Source organism: Lissotriton helveticus, chromosome 8 (genome assembly GCF_964261635.1).
Source record: "Lissotriton helveticus chromosome 8, aLisHel1.1, whole genome shotgun sequence".
Taxonomy (NCBI): Eukaryota; Metazoa; Chordata; class Amphibia; order Caudata; family Salamandridae; genus Lissotriton; species Lissotriton helveticus.
Genome location: NC_136069.1, coordinates 1,187,350,481 through 1,187,373,537, shown reverse-complemented (window position 1 = coordinate 1,187,373,537; position 23,057 = coordinate 1,187,350,481).

The window sequence follows — 23,057 nt, the reverse complement described above, 5'->3', positions numbered from 1 at the left end:
CGCCGCCCGCCCTCTCTAAGGCACACCCGTCCCTGATTCTAATAAGCTGCGAGCATGCGCATCCTGAAAACGGAAGTTCGGGAGCGTCGCGCCTGTCTTGGGGCGGGACTTCCGTTTTCCTCAAAGCCCGCGCCCACGGAGTTGATGCCCCACGGTGGCTGCAGAAGTCAGGACGGAGTGGCGGCGATACGGTGAGTAAGCTCTAGTTGTAAGGGGGGTGGCGTGTGTGTCTGTGTGTGTGCAGGGGGTTGGGAGGCGGCAGCGTCTGTGTGTGCGTGCGTGCAGAGGGGTGGGGGCTGGCTGTGTCTGTGTCTGTGTGTGTGCAGGGGCTGGGAGTTCGTCTGCGCAAGCGCGGCTCAGACGCGCGCTCCCGCGGTCAAAACTGAGACTGCAAAAGCGCGCGTCTGAGTCGTGTCCACTCTCCTGAATACGGGCCACATTAGGTCTGTAGCAGACTCTCAATGCTCACGCATTGAGAGTAGTCTGCTCGACCTAAAGAAGTGGAAATAAGAAGAAACTTATCGTTTATGTCACATGCTAGGCTTTTTCTTAGGCCAAGCACTTCTTTTCACTTAACCCCTCCCCTGCTGGTACGGAACCACTCCGTCATCAGCTGCGGTCGCGCTGTGCTGATGACGGAGCGGTTCCGTCACGGCCCGCTCGGCACGCCTGCACGGCGCGGATTCCGCGCCTGCGCTGAGCGTTCCATTGAGCGGGCGGGGCCGTGACGGCACCGCTCCGTCATGAGCACAGCGCAACCGAGGCTGGTGACGGAGGGGTTCCGTCACCAGCATGCGCCCGCCGCGCGGCCGCCCCGGCCCCTTAGCACTGCGGCGGAATAGCCGCCGCAGTGAAGGTGTTAAAGAACTAGAGCTGGGTGTCATGAGCCATATCACGTCCTCCATCGACAAGTGTCACTACCTCTGTGGTTGAGATTCATATTTCAAAGCCAATAGGTCTGCTGTTAGCCACCAGCCTTTGTCAGTGCTTGTTTTGTTATGTCATAGTTTTTATAAACTTTCCTTTCTGGGAAAGCTGCTGTGCCTTAATCTAAAAAGAATATTTGCTAAAACAAAAAATAGTTAGTGGTCTCAAAAAGTATGTATTTAGACCCTGGCATTGAAGGGAACTACTGGTTGTGTGTGGATGGGGTCCTTGTGACAGGGCTCAATGCCATCGCTCACAGGGAAGTTAGTCAATGACTAATCCATTGTCCCATGCTGTCCTGGGCAGGCAAAATATGTGACTGACACAACAACAGACCAGTGGCAGTGGAAGAAGAGGGTTGGCTGAAAGCGCCTATAAGTATCATCCATCCAATTTTCTTAAAATCAACAGGTTTTGACAATAGCCAGCCCTAAAAAATCTACCCATTTGGCTGGAATGCAATAATTGTGTGCTTATTGTTAATAAACTGCTGCACCATGACCCTTTTGTAAGAGTGGCTGTAATTTGATCAGTGGATATTGACCCACCTTAGTCTTAGGAAAGCAAAAAAAAATAAAATCGAGAATGTTGCTCATGTATGGACAAATCTGCTGATAAGATGTGTTTTAGCTGTGCTGCTTTTCTCTTGCACCTCCTGCCTGGCGCTATTGATTTCTCGGGGGATTTGTTTCACCATCATGACTTGCTATCGTTTTCATTGCCTGCGTTTGAATTTGCCTCTTATATCGTGGTTTGAATACATTTCCTTTGCCATATGTTGTGCATTTCACATGGTGCCCGTTTCTATATTTCCTTTTGTCTCTATATCGAAAAATCTGTGGTCCAGCTGTTCCTGCTTTACTTGGCTCTGCTCCTGGTAGCATATGTATGTCTGCTTCTGCAAGGGACACGTTCCACTTGAGTTCATAATGCAGCTGTAGGAAAGGATTCATTTTATAGTTGAGGGTTTTTGAAAGACACGTCGGCCGTATCTTTCTGTCTCTCTTTATCTTTGCCCATGTCTGCCTGAATTCAGTCAGTCAGTCAGTGACTCTGCCTGCCTGCCTGCCTGCCGGCCTGCCTGCCTGCCTGCCTGCCTGCCTGACTGCCTGCCTGCCTGCCTGCCTGCCTGTCTGTCTGTCTGTCTGTCTGTCTGTCTGTCTGTCTGTCTGTCTGTCTGTCTGTCTGTCTGTCTGTCTGTCTGTCTGTCTGTCTGTCTGTCTGTCTGTCTGTCTGTCTGTCTGTCTGTCTGTCCTGCTCTATATGTTTATGTGCCGGTCTCTGTGTTGTGCCAGTCTCTAAGTTGGACCATTGTATCTCTGTCTGTCTGTTCTTCTGTCTCTTAATCTTTCTCTCTGTGTCGCTCCCTCTCCATCTCTCTTACTCTCCCTTCTTCCCGCCCCCTTCTCTCCAGATCGCTCTATCTGTGTACTTGCTTAGCGAATCAACTGGCAATCTATCCATTTGACATTATTTCTTAATGGCTTTCTTTTTTCTCTCTAAAACATTCTTTATTCCTTTAATCATGTAGAAGCCAGCTATTCAGTGAATGGAAGTAATACCTGGCTACCGATGAGCGCCATACAGCTTACAAAGGTCTTGGACATATACTGTCAGCAGGGACAAATCATAACTCAGCATTAGAGATTGGAGAAAGAACTACCTGGACTCCGATCTGGCTCTCTACAAACAGGCCCTGTCCATCTATAAAGCACAGATCAAATGTGCGAAGGCCAGGTTTTTGGAAGAGTCTTTGCGGGTGGCAGTAAACAAATCACAGACCTTGTTTAAGATTGTGAAGGACCTGTCATGCCCTGCTACCGCGGCCAATGCTATCTCCGCATCTCAGTCTCTGTGCGACTCACTGGCACAGGCCTTTGAGGACAAAATCGCAGCCATTTTGAACAATCTTGGCGTTACATCCAGCGGTAATCCTCAAGGATGTAACGAAACGCATCCCGGGCCTACTACAGAAATAACCCCCAGCTTTGCCAGGTTGGACTGTTTTCCTTCTCCAACTTTTGAGGAATTCTGTTCCTTAGCTCACAGCGTGTCGTCGGGATCACCTTTGGACCCGCTTCCACATAAACACTGGAAGCTGTTCCGGGAAGAACTTTTCCCCCCACTGTTTGCCATCTGTGATCAGTCCCTGGTTTCAGCACGGGTACCAGATTGCTGGAAATTAGCCGTGGTATCCCCTCTTCTTAAAAAGGACACCTTGGACCCGGCTTGCCCAGCAAATTATCGACCTATCTCCCTGCTCCCGTTTCCAATAAAGATTCTGGAAAAGTGGGTTACAAAACAGCTGTCTAAGTACCTGGAGACGGGGCCTTGCTTGGAGGAGGTTCAATTCGGGTTTAGACCGGCCCACGGGACGGAATCAGCGTTGGTGACTGTGCTAGACGATCTCAGGACGCGAGCCGACCATGGAAGAGCAGCCTTTTTAGTGCTGCTCGATATGTCGGCCGCGTTCGACACAGTCAGTCATGCAATTCTGATTAAAAGATTAGAGGAAGTAGGGGTGACAGGCCATGCCCTGAAGTGGCTGACATCATACCTTGGAAATCGTCATCAGGTAGTGTCATTGCCACCTTTCAAATCTAACATCAGAAGAGTGGAGCAAGGTGTTCCACAAGGGTCGGCCATCAGCCCTATCCTCTTCAAACTGTACCTGCGGCCCCTGGTTGCGTTGATTAGATCCTTCAGCATAGCGGTGACGAATTACGTGGATTACACTCAACTTGTCTTCTCGCTTGAGGGCAAGGAAGCAGTGGCGTTAGACACCTTCCACCATTGTATGCTCGCAACTGCGGACTGGCTGAATCAGAATTCGCTGCAGTTTAACAGCTCTAAGACAGAAGTCTTACACTGCACTACTGATCGCGTCCCTAGACCTCTCCCGCCGGACTTTTGGCCGCCTTCCTTCCAGAGCACGACTGTGTCTGCCACCTCGGTCCGTAATCTGGGAGTGATGTTTGGGTCTAACCTCCAACTGGATGCAGCCGTTAGTAAAACAGTGAGCACTTGTATGGGACTGCTTCGTATGCTGAGAAAGGTCCTTCCGATGCTTCCCATGGACAGCAGGCCAGAGGTGGTGAAGAGCATTATTGTAAGTCGCTTGGACTACTGTAATGCTCTATTTCTTGGAGCACCATCTACTTTGATAGGAAAACTGCAACGGGTGCAGAATCTCGCAGCCAAATTAGCGCTTGCTCGTCGCCGCCTTGACTCTTCATCTCAGGCACTAAGGGACCTTCACTGGTTACCGGTCCTTCAGCGGATCGATTTTAAATCTTTATGTATTGTATTCAGGGCCCTTCATGGACAAGGCCCAGTGCCACTACAGAATATGTTCCATTGGTACACTCCGTCCAGATCCCTTCGTTCGGCTTCTGCTTACCTTGCTGTGGTGCCTAAAGTTTTGAGATCGCGGTTGGGCGGCCGATCTTTCAGCTTTACGGCAGCCAGGCTATGGAACGCTCTTCCGCTAGGACTGAGAAGCATGAACGATCTCAATTCCTTTAAGAAAAATTTAAAAACACATCTCTTTCCTAAGGTTGGGTCACGTTAGTTCTTATAAGTCACCATGGGGCGAAGCAGGTTCCTTCTAGTCAAAGCGCCAGGATACCCGTTGGGTGACAGACATGCGCTATAAAAGAGTACCAATACATACATACATACATACATTAGGCCTCTGACTCTAGGAGTAAGGGACAGGGGAAGATGCGATCTGATTGGGTCTTTGAATGAGTCTTGTTGTCAAATTCCAGGTCATTTGTAATATGTACGTGATAGGAGGAAAAGTTGCCCAGCTATTTAGGTAAAAAGTTTCAATTGAGGTCTCCGCGTCCATTGTTAATTTTGTTTACCTTAAAATATGCCATATTGACCACTTATGGTACGAGTGCTCAGGCATACAACCAAGCTGTGGTAAACAAGCATTGGCAAGGTTAATGGGTATAAGACACATAAATGATGGACAGAATGCATAACAAATCGAACATTCACCCCCAGTCAAGAGGTCTGGGTTGAATCCATTGTTCATTTGCTCACCACACCACCCCGTTTAGACCCAGCCATATGCAAATCACTCTTGACCCTGCGCCTCATGGGAACAGCCCAGCCCAAACTGCCTGGCCAGGTCCTCCCTGGACCAGAAACAAGCAGCCTGGGACCGGTTTTGTAGTATCACCCCTCATCAGCCAGGCTAGCATGAATCCAGTGGTATGGCATCCACTGCTAGCCTTTTGGATTTGTCAGTGCTTGTTTTGTCATTTTTTTTTTAAACATTATTGTTGGGGGAGCTGCTGAGCGCCTCAACATGCAAAACAATATTGTCTTATTTTGGTCTCAAAAAGCACACTAGGCATGGTAGTCCAGAGCATCGGATTGAACTATGTTGTGTGTGGATGTTACTCCTTGTGAAGGAGCAGAACACCGTTACTCAGAAGTTAGCCAATGGCTGATGTAGGCTGACACACTGCCCATGCTGTGTGATGTGGTGGACAGTAGAAAAGACCAATGAAAAAACAGATCCATGCAAGAAGAGGGCTGTCTCAAAGCCCCTCAGAAATTATATATATATATATATATATATATATATATATATATATATATATATATATATATATATATATATATATATATATATTGCGCTCGAAACTCTTCTCATGTAGATAAAAAGAGGCAGCACTCACAACCCAAGAGGTGTCCAGTTTTTTAATCTTCAGGGAACAGAAAAGCACAGACGCGTTTCGGCGTTAGCCTTCGTCAGTGTATATATATATATATGATTTTAGTAAAATTAAAGGCCAGACCTAAAAGGAGGTTATACTTGAAAAAAATGTGACCCACATTTGTGTCCTACACTTCGGAATGCACCATATTAGCTGTATTTCAAAGAATTTTAGCTCTGTGGTAGGACCCAGTTCCTACCTGCATGTATGCTTGACAATTCTTTTGTACATCGGTTTTATGGCAAAGCTGGTCCCTGACTGTACAATTGTACAGTTTCCAACCATATACAAATTTGACCTGCTCTGCCTACTGGCACTTTTTGTGATTTGCAACAAGCCCAGTTGTGAAAGTGCAGTAATGAGGAATGGTAGTGCATGGGTGTGGTATTGCAATGGTGGTAATGGAGTTGTGATTAGAGCAGTGGACCTCGAAGCAGGGGAACAGGGTTCGAGTCTTGGCAGGGATGCTCAACATTCTGTGATTCTGGGCAGATCAATTAATCTCCATGTGCCTATCCAAAATAAATGTGTTTGTCTGTAAGGCAACTGGTGTTCATGTAAAGCGCTCTGATACCGTTGGGATGAATTTGCGCTATCTAAAACAAAAAAAACAGTAATGCAGTGAATAGGGTAATATTATTATTTGGGAGTGTGGTGGTGAGGTATCGCAGTGGCGGGATATGATATTGGAAGGTGCTTGTGTATAGCTGTGATATAATGGTGAGATTCTGTGTGATAGCTCGCCGTTGGGTGTGATAGCACTGACGCGGAGTGATAGATTTGGTAGTGTACTGTGCTGCGATGGTAAAGCAGTACAAGGGTGGCAGTTTAGTGCTTTATGTTAGTGTGGTGTGGTAGTGGTTGTTTTTTGCTGGAAGGATAGGAGGGTATTGGTGGAGTGATAGGGCGGTGATGGCGGATTGTTTGGGGTATTGGCTGCGCTAGAGTGTAAGTGTCATTTAGGGGTGGTGTGAGATGGTGGTGCAGGCTGATATGTAGAAAGGGAAAGTAAATGTGGTGTATGGTTGGGGTTCCTTTGGAGGGTGACAATGGCAGGTATCAGGAATTTCAGGTGGGGATGATACAAGGAGGTGATTTGTATATGTGTTCAAAGTACACAATACGTACTAAACTCTCAGTGGTTCAGAGGAAAGAGAAATATATAATCGGTCCTGTGACATGCATGTTGGGTTTGTTGTTGGGTTCACTTATCACCAACACAGCCAGACAGTATATGGCATTTTACAATAAGGCCCCACAACAGGGGCTGTTGGTGGTGAATCCAGTTAGAAGAGTAGAGGTAACCTGGCAAAGAGAACAAACAGAAAATGTACTGTGTTATCAGAAAGAGGCATGAGTAAGTGCTGCTGCATCTGTTGTACAAGCGGTTGCAACCACAAGTACCATAGACAGTCAACCACCCCAGCTCATAAGCCCTTCATCTCTCTGCAAGTAGGTAAACAAAGTGAACCCCAAACTTGTAACACTTCTAGCCCTGCCTGATGCCCTCCCCCTAAGCTACCCATCTCACTTCATCCAATCACACCAAGACTTATTTCTGGATGCCCATCCTATTCCCTAACTCACCTGACTCACTTTAGCAGTTTTAGGTAGGGAACATAAATCTACATAAAGAAGTATTGTGCACCAGGTTTTTGCTTTTAGTTTACACTCTGGCGTGCATGCATTTTTTGGTTTGGAACATAATATGAAACATATTGTAGAGAATTATCCAGAAAACACAATATCATTGCAATACTTCGCCCTAGTGGAACAGAGCACTAATATGATCAAATACTCTACTGGCCGGTGCACCAATACTATAAAAATAGGGCTCCTGGTTTTATGGTATTTACTTTTTTAACATTTCTATCTGTATTTATTCATATTTCTTTTTTGGCCTTTATATTGGTATTTATCCCTATTTATTTTATGTTTTGAGAATAAATGGAGTCGTAAATGGTATATTGCCACATTTATCTACCTGATAAACATGCACTCAAACTTTGATGCCTGTGGTGTTTTAGCAACTTAAGCACACAAATATAACAAAACACTACTCCGACAGGTAAATATTAGCATTATATACAAATATATGTTAACCATATGCCTGAATTTAATGGAATCTCATCCTGTTTTAAAATCCCCATCGTGTCTATGTGGTTAGCAGTTGGTCTGGAGTTCATGAAGGACAACAAGGAGAGTCACTTATCAAGAAGCATCATTTTCAGTATTTTTGCAATTTAAAAAAATAAATACAGACAGGAAATAGATTGTTTTCTGTCTGTATTTATCTGTAAAAATGGAAAACAGGAAGCCTTAATAAAAAACTATAAAATGTGTTGAACTCTATGTTTAGAGCACAGGATATTATAATATGAGTTCCCACCAACCCTGGGTCTTATCACTGCCTATCTAAACAGGTAAGATTTTCATTTCTAGCTGAAGGTTAGAAGTGCGAAAAACACTTGACTCATGACAAACATGATTAAACCTGCACTTGAATAAATCTACATGCATACATTTACCCTTGCATTTTGCTTAAATTTACTACTTTTGTCTATTTACTGTTTACAAGTGTAAATATATTATGAAGTGTTGATTTACATGTCTCTTCCCCCTGTGTTCAAGAGGTAGAGGCAAGTTTACAAATTTAAAGGTACTACTAGAAACAATGTACATGTAGGCAAAGGTCTCCGCAAAGATCTCCCTATTGTAAAGTATGGGAACATTTTAAAAAGGTTATTACATTTTAAACAATAGTGACAATATTGCATTAAATACCTAATTGATATATATATATATATATATATATATATATATATATATATATATATATATATATATATATATATATATATATATATATATATATATATATATATAGTTACATTAAAATTATTTCCCAAAGATTTTCTAAGCATTTATTTAAGAACATATCTGCCTAAAGTAAACTGTTTATATGTATTTATCATGTATTAAAAGTTATCCAAAGTTTTATTTAATTGTTTAAAAAAAATAAAGTCACATTTTATAACTAAAAAGGGTTATTATTTTTCATAAATAAGATATTTATTTTTTATTTATGTATAACTTGTTTTACAATAAATTAACTTCATATTTATTTTTAAAAAGTCAAAAGAAGTGAATTAATTTTAACAATGTTTGTGTGGGGTTCTATTTTAAGTCCCTATCGTGAGAAATTGGGTTACCGGTTGAAGGGGGGTGAAACCCTACTCAGGCAGCAACCATGATCCTTGTCAGAATGGGGCACAAACCAACTCCAAATTAACTTGTGCTCAACCTTCTGTTTGCTTGGCACAGAGTAGTCAGGCTTAACTTAGAGGCAATGTGTTAAATTATTTACGCAAAACTACAAACGGTAATAAAGTGAAAGCACAAAACATAAAAAATCTCACACCAATCCAGACATATAGAGCAACATGTAATAAATAAATACAGACCAAAATCAGCAGAACAGAAGATATGCAATTTTCAAGATTTTAATGAAAATAGCGCCAAAAAGCCCAAAGCGCCACTCCCGACTCTCTGGTTGAGCAGAATCAGGTTGAAAGTCACAAGTTCAGGTTGTCTGAAATGGAGCTTAGGTTGGATACAGGGACCAGGTCAGTCTCACTGAAAAGTTTCCTTCTCAGTCCAGTGCAAGGAGTCCTGTTCACAGAGAAGGGAGCCGTGAGGAGCAGGGAAGCATCGCGGATAGTCGTCATTAGCACGAAGAGCAGGCCGGGATTCATGTACACTTATCGCTGTAGTGCGAAGATCATGTTGTCGTGGCCGGTTGGCCGGAGCTTCACGATGGTCCACCCCGTAAGCTGTCTGTGATGTAGAACGAAGGATCAGGTTGACGGAACTTCGCAATGGCAGGCAGTACAGGTGACTAGGCTTTGGCGCCAACTAGCTCATTCACAGTTGCGAAAAATTTAAAAACTTCAATTTAGCTCCACTGAGGCCACATCAATGGTCCAGGACCCGAGGGGTACCACTTGACGGTCAGGGGATTACTCCAGCTGGATCTGGGTGCTGGTTCAGGTGGGCAGCAGGGCAGCAACCCAGCAAGGCAGCAGTCCAGCGAAGCAGTAGTCCAGCAGGGCAGCAGACTGGCAGAGTGGCAGGTAGAGTGGCAGTCCTTTCAGCAGCACCACAGTCCTTCTTACTGGCAGAGTATCAACAGGCCCAGAAGAGTCTATGTCTGAGGTCCAATATTTATACTAGGCACCTCCTTTGAATTTGGAGAAGCTTCTAGAGGTTTCCCTTTGAAGTGCACAGGTTTCCTGCCTTCCCTGCCCAGGCTCCAGAGTAACTACAGCGGGTACGCAGCCCTATGTGTGGAGCAGGACACAGCCGGATCGAACTGGCAGTTTAAAACTGCACACACATGATGTAATGGCAGACCTGAGACATGATTAAAGGGCTACTTAAGTGGGTGGCACAATCAGTGCTGCAGCCCACTAGTAGCATTTAATTTACAGGAACTGGGCATAGGTAGTGCCACTTTCCTAGGGATTTACAAGTAAATTAAATATGCCAATTGGATATAAGCCATTTCCAGCACGCTTTAGGGAGAGAACACAAGCTGTTTAGCACTGGTAAGCCCTGGTGCAGACTGCAGAATCCTAAAAGCCAACAAAAATGGGTCTAGAAAACAGGAGGGTGAAAGCAAAAATTTTCGGGATGATCCTGCAGAAAAAGCCAATTCCAACACCTATCTGCTTTATTTTCTACGGGAGGGTATTGTAGTACCAGTGTTTGGCCACGTGTGGTGCTGGACTTACTCCAGTTCTGAGTTGGAGGATATTTATGACTCTTTTGCATCCTTTTTGGCTGTAGTATAGAAGTGCAGTTTATAAACAGCCATGGCTTACCTTTTTTGTGGTGGTGGGTGCATGTTCCTCCCTAAATCCCTCATTACTCCTGCCTTAACCTCTCGCAGTTTGTAGTAAGAATTCCCCATTTTCCAGCCAGTCCCTCCTGTCCTCCCACATTTACTACTAAAACTGAGGCCTACTAGTGTGGATATCTCTGGAGTTGAGGCAAAGATCTCCACACAGAAAAGATAGGAGAGGCGGTGTTTTCCACACGAAGGTTAGTAAATAGCATTTTGTAATATGTGAGTATCACTATTGCAGTACTTCTAAATGTACTACAACATGAACTTTTAGAATAGGCTGCTTAAGTGTATGGATAGCCTGTTCCACAGTCTGGTATCCCGAGGGGAGAAGGCGTGGCCTCCCTTGTAGGCAGGTTGCATCTTGCGACATGTAACTTGATCTTGTCCTTGCTGCACAACTGGCTTTAGGGAATCTGTGACTTGATTTTGGACACCAGGACAGAAGGTGCCATATGATACAGGCACTTCTAAAAGAGTCAAAAAATGTATATTTACAACAATCGGCCACTAGGATGGATTTCCTTTTCTGTAGATTCTGATCACATTAATGCCTTGCTTGTACCACCAATCCTATCTCTCCATTTTTAATTTGTTGATGATTTACATGTTCTCATTAACTGCAATCCCATTTTTCTAAGAAAAATGTGCATTTTGCTTTTAGCACTTTAATTTCCTAGACTGTGCTCTGATGCTGGCTATTTTACATAATATACATAATTTTATAAATAATTACAATAACTTGAACTGTCGTCACGCTGCAAATCAAATATATATGTTTTTCATCAGTACACTAAACAATACAGTTAATTTCAGAGGAGGCCCTTTTCCTTCGGGACTAACAGATAGCCTCTTGGGAAAAGTGCCAGAACTCCCGGACATACAGGATTTGCAGCCTCTTTTAGGTATATTTTACTCTACAATATTCGTGCATGTTTATGTAAAGTGCGTCACGTGGTGCGTTCCTTTCCTCGTGAGGGCCCTTTCACGTGCCGAAGGCCCTCATGTGAGGACGGTATCCCACGTGCACCTGATGGGCTACGGTTGGATACACTCGCGCTGAAAGGGGGGTCGGCGCTTCCGAGCGCCTGTTTGCATGTGTATTTTTCTATTTCAAGTAGCTGGAGGCCTCTGCGGGGCAGGTGTGTTATTTCTCTGGAGGGATACCTCATGCTCCGGCGAGCCTGCGCCATTTCCAGGCCCTTCTGCTTAGCATGCGTGTCAGTCCGCGCCTACTCTTAGGCCACTCCCGCGGCGGCAGCTGACAGTCCTTGGCGCACGCAGGTGTGACGGCCACGCGCCTCTGCACACAATCAGTAGGAGCGGCCAATAAAAGTTCCTGATTGGATTACTTTGGTGGCGGTTTAAGCGTGTCAGCTGTGGTGATTTGAGGGTCTGCTCTCAGAATGCTTTCATTCAAAAAGCTTTTCCTGAGAGTAGCTGTGTAGTACTCCAGGACTAGGGGCCCGATTCACAGAACTAACTTAAGACAAAATCCTAAACTTACTACTATTTTGGTATTCACAGAAGGCACTTACTCATTTTGGTATTCACAGAATGCATTTACTCATTTCGGTATTCACAGAAGTTAGGAGTCCTAACTTTAGGACTCTTAAATGCCTTCTGTGAATACCGAAAGTCTTAAAGTTAGGATTTTTCTCAATTTAGTAGTAGTAAAGTTAGGACTCCTAACTTTAGGACTCCTAACTGCCTTATGTGAATACCGAAAGTATTTAAATTAGGATTTTTCTCCGTTTAGTAGTAGTAAAGTTGAGAAAAATCCAAATTTTAAGACTTTTGGTATTCACAGAAGGCATTTAGGAGTCCGAAAGTTAGGAGTCCTAACTTTACTACTACTAAATTGAGAAAAATCCGAATTTTAAGACTTTCGGTATTCACAGTAGGCATTTAGGAGTTCTAAAGTAAGGAGTCCTAACTTTACTACTAATAAACTGAGAAAAAACCCAATTTTAAGACTTTCGGTATTCACAGAAGGCATTTAGGAGTCCAAAAGTTAGGAGTCCTAACTTTACTACTACTAAATTGAGAAAAATCCTAATTTTAAGACTTTCAGTATTCACAGAAGGCATTTAGGAGTTCTAATGTAAGGAGTCCTAACTTTACTACTACTAAACTGAGAAAAAACCCAATTTTAAGACTTTTGGTATTCACAGAAGGCAGTTAGGAGTCCAAAAGTTAGGAGTCCTAACTTTACTACTACTAAATTGAGAAAAATCCTAATTTTAAGACTTTCAGTATTCACAGAAGGCATTTAGGAGTTCTAATGTAAGGAGTCCTAACTTCTGTGAATACCGAAATGAGTAAGTGCATTCTGTGAATACCAAAATGAGTAAGTGCCTTCAGTGAATACCAAAATGGTAGTAAGTTTAGGATTTTGTCTTAAGTTAGTTCTGTGAATCGGGCCCTAGGAGTGACTCGCTCATGAGTTTCCAGGAGTAAGTTATGCTTGTGGGAAAAAATATTTTGTGAGTCGTTGGGCTTGAGTCAGGCCCATCTAAGGCAGCGGCATTGCTCAAAGAAAATGATAAGGGAATCAGGCCTGGATACTCTGGAATAATTCTGAAGTAATTTTCCCCTATGAAAGGTGTAAAACCTGCTTTCAATGGCATTTAACCCCTTCCACGCTCATGACGAGCTGGGCTCGTCATGAGGTAGCCTCCTCGCACGCTCATGACGAGCCCAGCTCGTCACGTAACATGCGCTTTACAAAATCTCAGCGTGCGAGCGGAATTCCGCCCGCACGCATGCGGTTAATAGAAGATTGCCTGTATGTGGACAATCCACCAGCAGGGCCGTTGCCTCACTTGGGCCTCCACGGATGAGGTGCCCTAGGGTCCTACTACAGTAGGACCCAAGATTTCTCAAAAATACAAATAATTCCTAAAAAATCTCTTAATTTCTAGATAAGTGGAGTGCTCAAGAAGGAAAATGTCACTTTGCGTAGACTCAAAAAATCCTTGCACGGCAGATGACATCAAGTGTAAGTAGGTGCGTGCCTGAAAATGTTTTATTATCATATATTATCGACGGTACGCCGAGTGATGTTTGTGAATCCCAAATCATTAAAATTGTAGAATGAGCATACCATTGCATTTGCTGTAGCTTTAGCACTGCTAACCATTCATGGATTCACTTCTTGATATTTTGTATGCTGCCATGTGTTTTATTCATCTTTTTGTAATTATTTTAATTTATCAAAATACATTTAATTAAATTCAACTGAAGTTGTAGTTGTAAACATATGGCTTGTACATTCCTTAGGAGTTTTTATAATCTGCCCCTGTGTGCACAACATTTTTTACAGTTTTTGTGTGAACAATTTGTAAATTATATGGGTTTTATTATTCTGATCCACATTCTTACGTTTTTGTGGTAAGGAATAATTTAACCTTCTAGGCTTTAGTTGCCACTGAACTACGTGCTTTGACATCTATTGCCAAACTTATTAAAGGCCTACTTTTGCCTGTCTGTTTTTTTATTACTGAACACTCATTTAGAGATCAGTGATAAATATAGACGCGGTACCTTAAAGTACCAATAACTTTCCTGTTGAATACTATCTCCAGTTTGAGAACTTTTAGAAAATACACAGGGAATAAATAACCTTTAGGAAAAAAGGGCCACATGTATGTACCTTTTTTAAGGTCACAAATGGCCCGATTACTTTGAGAAAAAGACTTTTCCTATGTACCAAATTGTATTTGCGATTCGGTAACCTATTACTAAATCGCTATTAGGGTTTGCGATTCGGTGTTAGGAAGGGGCGTGTTTAGGGCGTCCCTTCCTAATACCGAATCACAATGTTAAGAATGTTTTGCGACTGAAATGCGGTCGCAAAACATTAGCATTTTACCACCAATTTTGTGAAGGGTAGTACAACCATTTTTTCAGAGCAGGCAGTGGTCCTAAGGACCACGCCTGCTCTGAATAAAGGAAAAGAAAGCTTCTTTTTTTTTTTAAACTGTGATTTTCGCGATTCCGAATGGATCGCAAATAGCGACCTACCTCATTAATATTCATGAGGTAGGTCGATTTGCGACCCCTAAGAATCACTAAATGAAACTCATGGAGTTTCATACATTGGGAATAGCAATTACTTACTAGCGAGTCGCAGGAAATAGCAATTAGGTAATCACTATTCCTAATATTAATACATGTGACCCAAAGTTTCTGCACATTTTCCACATGTACCACTGCCTGATCTCCACCAGCCCTTTACTGGTAGTAAACACTCATGACATTTCAATGACAGAAAACAGTGGTACTGTGAATCCAGTTTAGTGCAAAAATGTGTGATAATACAAGCACCACCCATTTCTGCTCCTACCATGACCTCAATGACCTTTTCTATCTAAACTAAAGCTATCTGTCAGATCAAGTTCATTTATATTTCTCGGCCTGATGTCAGAGCCCTCCTAATGCAGTCCAAGTGCTAAATGGCCATACCCTGGCCTCCAATATGTTAAACTGACAGCTCATTTCCCATGGAGTAATAAATGGGCAGCTTAATCTTTCTGTGGGCATGATGAATGGCATGCAGCCTGCCATAAAGAAACCACTCAGGAACCTCTGCACCCTTTAATAGAAAGGATTGGGTATTTAGTTGCTCGAAAATAGCAAATCTCGCACATTATGCAGAAATCTGTGAATGGCTCTGTTTAATCAAGCTAAAAATCAGTAAAATATATATTTTTTAGCCACAAGGCTTTGTCTCAATTTCTTTTCCTTCTACAGTTGATTTAGTGAATAAAAGTGACAAATTTTATTCAATTGGTCATATGTCCACACAATTTTATGAAGTGTGAAAATACAAAGTCCCCAATTGTGCACAAGGGGACATCAAGATAAATGCAGAGGAGGCCTAAAATTAGGAGCACTTTGTACACAAAAGTAGTCAAGTGTTTCATGGCCCAGCCGTAGTGCCTGTAGCCCAGACAAGATGGTTATGAGAGTCATCTGGAACCAAGGCCGACTCCACTGAAATAAGATTATTAACTTCTCTACCCACTCTTGAGCTGAAAGGTGGACAGGAGGGCTTGCAAAGGCCACAATCAGCAGAAGCAGGCTGGGCGAAGCAGGATGCATTGGCTAGGTGCAGGTGCATAAGCTGGTGAAGAGTGGATGAGGAGCATAGACGCCATTTGGAGGTAGTCGGGGGTCGCACCTGCGACCTCTAGCTTGGCCCCTGCTACACCTGGCACTTCCTTTGCGACCCCTGGCCCTAGAGGGGGCAACACTTTTGCCTCCTCTTAGCCAGGGGTCGCAAAGGAAGTGCCAGGAGTAGCGGGGAGCAAGCTCGAGGTCACCGCTGCGACCCTTGACTATCTCCAAATGACGTCCATGATGGGGAGATTGTTGAGTGGATCTTAAGCAGAATCCAGCACAGCACATTTTAGTGATATTCACACCTACAACAAAGCTTTTTTTCTAACTCAAAATTTCGATATACAGGGCAACCGTGAGTTGTGCTCTATGATTGCATTCAGCGCAACTCACAGCGCATCCTCAACTTTGGTTCACAAACAATTATCTGCCTTCCATTCATTGATGCCGAACCATTGCTTGTGTATATATTGCTCACCTTGTCACTTTGTGTCCTTCGCTGTGTCTCCCACCTGTCACTCACGTCGTCACTCTTTGTTTCACGAGCACCAAGTGCATAAAGCCCCCTTGGGTTGCCACCGCATTTTATGCCCACAGTGCGGTTATAACTGTCCTGTATAAAGTGTGAATTTAATATATGATACCATGAGCACATTTTCACAAAAGATATTGGTAGTCTCTCCTTTTTCCGCTATCTTGTAATGTCTTGTACATACATGTGTATTTGCCTTGCTCATTGAATCCGGTTGAGATATTGTTGCTAAAATGTACATATTCCCAGATCTCAATCCGGTCTATGGGTTACACTTGTGTTGTTTGTTTATTATACCCTAGCAAGATCCTTAAATATACCTTTTTGTGTCTATTGACAAAGATACAGGAGAAGCGTAATCAAGCAGTGATTGGCTACTAAGCAATGTAATGATGCAAAAAACAAGCCCATTTCTCTCCTCATTACACTTCCAAAAGAGGTGGGAGCTGCAAAGGCAGACAACAATTTCTGGCTGGTTACCTTGAGCTAATCGTTTTTTAATATATTCATTTTTCATTCTGGCAACGCTTTACCTAATAGCTTAGTATTTGATCGTACTGCGTTATTTAAATCTACATAATGCTTATTACAGCTTAGGAGGCTCTCATGCACTTTGAACAAGGTTAGCACTTTACTCCTTTGATCCGAGCGTTAGGGATATAGACAAGCAGAAATTTAGTTATGCTGCTTCCAATCAATGCCATGTAGTTCTGAATGTTATTCCCAGGCAGATTTATGCAAATTATTTAGATACCTTAAGTGGGTGCTAATTTAATGGTGCACGCTCCAGCATAAGCACATATTTATCCTGTTTGACTGTACACGTGGTTATTATGATTTGGCAGGTATCGATGCCATTACCAATAAGGTGACTGCTTTGCTCTAGCAAAACTACTACACCCAGAATGCATTTTGTGATCACACACAAGTTCAGGACAGGCGCTAATGTCCATAGATATCTAGAAGGAGATGGTTATCTTAGTTACTAAGCAGCTGTTAATTTTCCTGATTTAAATGGCAGGTGCCATACATGTATGAGTTGTACAACTTATTAGCCCCAAGTCAATTTATACCAATCTTTACTAAAAAGAAAACACCTGGAAGTGATAACCATTAATTCGGGGTCCAGATTAGAGGGCATCCTTTGCCCAGCTCTTTTAGTTCGAGAAAGCAGAAGATCGTCAAATGATGGATGATTTGCATATGGCTGGATCTAAACTGGGGTGGCGTGGTGAGCAAAGGAGCGATGGATTTAACCCAGATCTTTTGACTGGGGCTGAATGTTTGATTTGTTCCGCATTCCGTCCATCAATTGTGTGTCTTTTGCTTTCTCGCCCTACGTGAGCAGTGTATGCCCAGACGTGGTCCCTGGGTTCACTGTACCACTGAATTCAAGCGAGCCTGGCTGATGAGGGGTGATACCCCGAAACTGGTCCCAGGATGATTGTTTCTGGTCCAGGGAAGACCTGGCTTGGCAGTTCCGGCTGGACTGTTCCCATGAGGAGCAGGGTCAAGACTGATTTTCATATGGCTGGGTCTAAACTGGGGACGCTTGCCGAGCAAAAGAACGTTGGGTTTAACCCAGATCTCTTGACTGGTGTTGAATGTTTGATTTGGGTCCATATTCCATCCATCATTTGTGTGTCTTTTGCCAGCTCTTTTATTTAGCTGGACTTTTATACAATATTTGGATATCTGCACTTAGAAACCTGTAATGATTTCAGGCGGTTAGGGGGTGAATGGCGCCTTTTGGGAAGCTCACTGCATTCAATTAATAGCAGTAGACAAAAGTTATGTTTACAGGTGTTCTAGAACTTCGGCAGATATATCATAGATGAAACAGGAAAGAGTTCCAGGGAGACCGAGAAAGGACTACAACAATGTCTTTCCATAAGCCTCTGTTTCTTATCTCAGAAAAAGAACTTCAAGAGCAAGAAGATCATAAGCGATCTAAAGGGATAGTAATGCTGAAATGGTGAGTGCTGCCTTAAAAGTCTTCATAAATGACGCATCACATCTTAAACGTTATCCTCTCCTCGTTGTGTAACCGGGAAATTTGGTGCAGGAGTGGTTAGCATGGCTGACTTTAGGACCTCCATTTACTGACGGGGCTGCATTGATCAGAATGACTTGAAGGTGAGGAAGCAGCCCCTGTGCTTCCCCAAGTAAAGGCCCTTGTGCAATCAAGGATTGAGACAGCAAACAAAAGGTATAATGTGGAGAAAAATAAACCGCAAATTCAATACAGTAAAACTAATCACTGGTGTAATTGTCTCTTCATCACAACATTATGATTTATTTATTGATTCATTAACACGCTTTGTAACCTTCTCTCTCTTTACTTGAATCCACAAACATATATGAAACCAAAACATAAAAACATATACATATATTTTAGACCAAAGGCAATTTATAACCTTATTATTTTATAATTACAACCAAACATAAAAAAAAACATTGCACAAAGATTTGATGATTGAACACTCTGTCTCATCCGCCAGTAGTTTAGAGCTTATATGGCTGGTTCCGAAATGATATTCACAGTCTAACATAGGGGGTTGTTTTGTGATCTTTTTACACACTTAGAACGCCTTTACCCTCTATTACTATAGTGTGTGTCCCAATTTATACTTTTTAAAACTCAAATTCAATGGACTCCTGCAGAAACAAGGGTCGATGCGTTTCGGCCAAATCCGTATGGGCCTCTTCAGGGCAGTGGAAGAAAACCAGGACTACAATCGAGTCACAAAGGGATAATTACGCCTCAGATCTAAAAAGCCACGAAAATACGTCCCGCACGATAGTGTAGTCGGCCGGGCCCAAATCCTGTTGCGACTGGGCATCTGTGGCTGTGCACCTCTAAAGCTTACAATCTGAGCATGAATAAAAGAGTGATGCACCCTCTATTTCTTTAGTGTGTGCCCCAATTCATGCTTTTTAAAACTCAAATCAATGGGTTCCACCAGAAAAAAGGGTTGACGTGCTTCAGACCAATCAATACTGGCCTCTTCAGGACAGTGGAACACCACCAGTACAACAATCAAATCGCAAAGGGATAATTACGCTGCAGATCTTAAATATGTCCCTGTGGATAGTGCAGTCAGGTTGGGCCCAAATCCCATTTTGGCTGGGCGTCCATGGCTGTGCACCTCTAAGGTTTACAAACTGAGCATGATTAAAAGAGTGGTGCACTTGAAAGCGTGCTCCACCAATCACTAAACAGCTGCACCAAAGAAATCTCTCAGGTCAGCCTAAGGCAGTGCAGCTGAATCGCATCCCGTTACCATTGAATCTATATGCCGTCAGGAGGTAGAGATTGTCCACTCATGCTGCAAGCATAGTCAGAATGTTCCATAGTGGCTGAGTCGCGACAGAAAAGACGCAGCCTCATACGGCCTTCTTACTTGTAACAGGAGGGGCTCAAAAATGTCAATACCTCATCAAGGAGTGAGCATATGATGACCAAGATGTGTGTTTTCTGTTTTAAACATAAGCATAATTACAGGAGAAATTTACTTGGTATAAGCCCACAAGATATTTCCGCTCTTCTAGAGCAAACCTGGTAACGAATACTAGATTCAAGAAATCCAGGATGGGAGGCAGAGCATTCGGGTATTGCGGCTTCATGCTTATGGAATGAGCTGTCACAGAGCATTAGACAAGCTAACTCCCTGCTATGTTTTTAGAAAGAGCCTGAAAACCTGGCTGTTCCCAAGAAACGAGCGTAATGCTTCCCACTGATAATCAGGTTTAATGTTGCTGATGTCATCTGCTTAAGTCACAGCGCCAGGATACCCGCAGGGTGACAGTTCGTGCTATATAAGTTTTATGGGAAACAACATTTACAACGCAACTTTTACAACGCACTACCATTACAACGAAACGTGTACAACGCAACATCCATTACAACGCATGCAATTACAACGCATGCAATTACAACGCATGACACTACAATGCACACCGCTACAACGCATGTCATTACAACGCAGTCATTACAACGCATACCATAACAACGCATAACATTACCATCCAACACTCACCCTACTGTTGCACCCCCTGGAGTTAGAATAGTAATTTTTACCCCTACAATATCCAACACTTACCCTACTGTTGCACCCCCTGGAGTTAGAATAGTAATTGTTACCCCTACACTATCCAATACTTACCAAACATGCAATGTAATGTTATGCTTTGTAATGGTATGCGTTGTAAAGGTATTATGTGTTGTAATGGAATGCGTTGTAAATGTAGTTTTTAAAATGTCGTTGTAATGGCATGCGTTGTAATGGAATGCGTTGTAATGGATGTTGCATTGTAAAAAATGCGTTGTAAAGGTATGCGTTGTAAAAGTGTGCGTTGTAGTGACATACATCCAAGTTTTACATACAATACGATACAATATAGTAGATATTTTTCAACAAAGAAATCATGTGAGTGAATCCATTAAGTGGAGTTGTTACACATTCAGGCATTCAACTTTTATGGTCTGACAAAATTCTACTCAAAGACCTCACGGCCGATTATGTTTTCAAAGGGCCCTACAAAGGCCATTCATAGAAGTTGGAAACTATCAGTGTATGCAGTGGAGTGGCAATATATAGCTGAAAATGTAGCAGACCGAGTCATTTACTATTTAGCCAATAAATAGACAAGTTGGTGGAACTGGATTTTGACATTAATTTCAAAGTTGCAGAGATTTCTGTCATCTTTAGACGTGCATGTAACTGAGAACCAATGTAGTGCTGCCATGGTCTCACATTTAAGATTCTGTATATGTCCGGTGCAGGTCTTCAGCTAAGAGAATAACCTGCTGGTTTTACTGATTAAAAACATGACCAATGCTTTCAAAGAAAAACGTACAAAGATACTCTGCAAAATCCGAAATGTGCCATTAGGTGGGAAATCTGCATATATAAATATTCAGGAACTATGAATTTGCATAATTAACTTTATTTCTCCCTGTAGAGAAGCTCCTTCCCCTTCTGCCCCATTAAATAGGGGGTGTTTATTTCATTTTCCCATTTGGGAAAGGCAATTATTGCCTCTATGCACAGGATTTAATGTATCTGACTCTGGGGAGAGAAACTACATGTATGCGAGTACTCACAAACTTATATGTTTGGGGACGCTCACATACTTCTACCTACGTGACATATTATAAACCGTCATTAATTTAGTGGTGGGGCGGGACAGAGGGTGTGTTAGGGTGAGCCAACCTAAAACATCCTCTGTCCCTACCCTAACACTAAATTAAGGACCGTGGAAAATGTGCTGTACGGATAGATTTTCCGCTATGGTAAGTGCATTTCACAATAATAAAATTCGACAAATTCTGTGATATTTAGAAAATGTAAATTACATTATTCTTCACAGTACAAACCTGCTGCACAAAAGTTTGTTCATCAGACCCAGTATTCTCAAAGCATATCTTAGGGAGAAATTGAATGGATGATAATAGATGAATGATAACACAATGAGGAGACACTACAAAAAAGGTTGAAAAAGAGGAGTCTGTTCCTTGAATCCCCTGCTGCACTCCGCTAATTCATCAGATCAGTGTAATCAGACGTATTGTGGCATCCATGTTCGTCAATTCACCAAGATAGCTGGATGGCGGAAGTTACATCAATCATCCGTTCACTCTTCAATGACAATCCATGCTTAACCCTTTGTCTCTCCCTAGGCCCTCTTTGAGTGGAAACTTCAGAAAGTAAACAGGGCTCCTAGGAACATGCAAACATTCTGGGGCATATTTACCATGGTTTTGTGTTGTCTTTGTGCCACGCAAGAGGGTGAAAAGGTGGTGTAAAACCTAAAATGAGATCTACCAAGCCACACAAGGCCTCCTTGCAAGGCCCTGTGTGGCTTGATAAATCTAGAGTGACGCAAATTGCTGCCTTGTGTTACTCTGCGACAGGGAGGCGTGCCATTGGTGGAGGGTAGGTGTTTCCATGCATCCACCCATGCATACTGACACATTCCCAGATTTAGGAACACTGGTAGACCTGGGAATGTGCCATTCTTGTACGCCTCTCACCAGAGGCACAAGGAGGAGAGATATCTTCATTTCTCCTTGATTCCTCTTTCTAAGTATGCTACATTATGAAGCACACATTAGAAAGAGGATAATGCGTTTGAGGATTGTTATTGTGCAGGAAAGTGCCCCTGCACAAAAAAAATCCAGCCTACAGCACAGGCACCATGGTGCCCGGATGCCTGCGTTGGGGCTAGGCAGCAGTGTGGGTTCCAGTGCAGGCCGAGAGCAGGAATGTGCTATATAATGTTAAATATGAAGCATTCTTGCCTTTTCTCTTTCATGCAGCACAGCAAGGTGACTTGAAGCATTGTTTGAATATGTGTTACATATGTCCCTCTGTTCTTACCAGTGCCTTTTGATCCCAGCTATAAGTTGCACTTGTAGTGCCAAGGGTTTCCCAAGGATAAGGCAGGGATACCCGCTGTTACACCTGTTTATCCCTTAACAGGGGTAACAGCTGCTAGCCCTTTCATTCTGACACTGGACTTTGAAATGTGATCTCTGTTGAAACAGCATTTGTACATACAGTGTCTTTGACAAAACATGCATGTTATTCTACCTGACTGACATATGAACACCAGCGGAACTGAAGACTTAGATTTTCTGAACCCTTTGGCTGTCCTTGGATGGGAGTTAGTTTGTGCCCACCTAGAACGTATTCTAAAGGATTAAGCCTGCATGCTTCCAACATGGTTGTATGATGTTACAACGCGATCAAAATGATCGCGGTACATCACAACGCATTTTTTACAACGCAAGTTGTTACCACGACTTGCGCTGTAGGGTGCTGGACTT